Consider the following 214-nt stretch of genomic DNA (forward strand, 5'->3'; position numbering starts at 1 on the left):
TTATTATTATTTGTATTATTATTTACTGTATAATGACAAGCAGATGTTGTATAAAGTACTTTTTTATTTGGAGCCAAACATGGTCACTATATACTTGCATGGAAAGGTGTTTCATGAAGATTCATTCTTAAATTCTCCTTTGTCTTTCAGGGGGAAAAAAAAAAGCATACATTGGAACAAATGCGGTCGAGTAAAGAAATCACATGACTAATTA

The sequence above is a fragment of the Sinocyclocheilus rhinocerous genome, unplaced genomic scaffold, assembly GCF_001515625.1.
Source record: "Sinocyclocheilus rhinocerous isolate Xijiao unplaced genomic scaffold, SAMN03320098_v1.1 scaffold2348, whole genome shotgun sequence".
In the NCBI taxonomy this organism is placed as follows: domain Eukaryota; kingdom Metazoa; phylum Chordata; class Actinopteri; order Cypriniformes; family Cyprinidae; genus Sinocyclocheilus; species Sinocyclocheilus rhinocerous.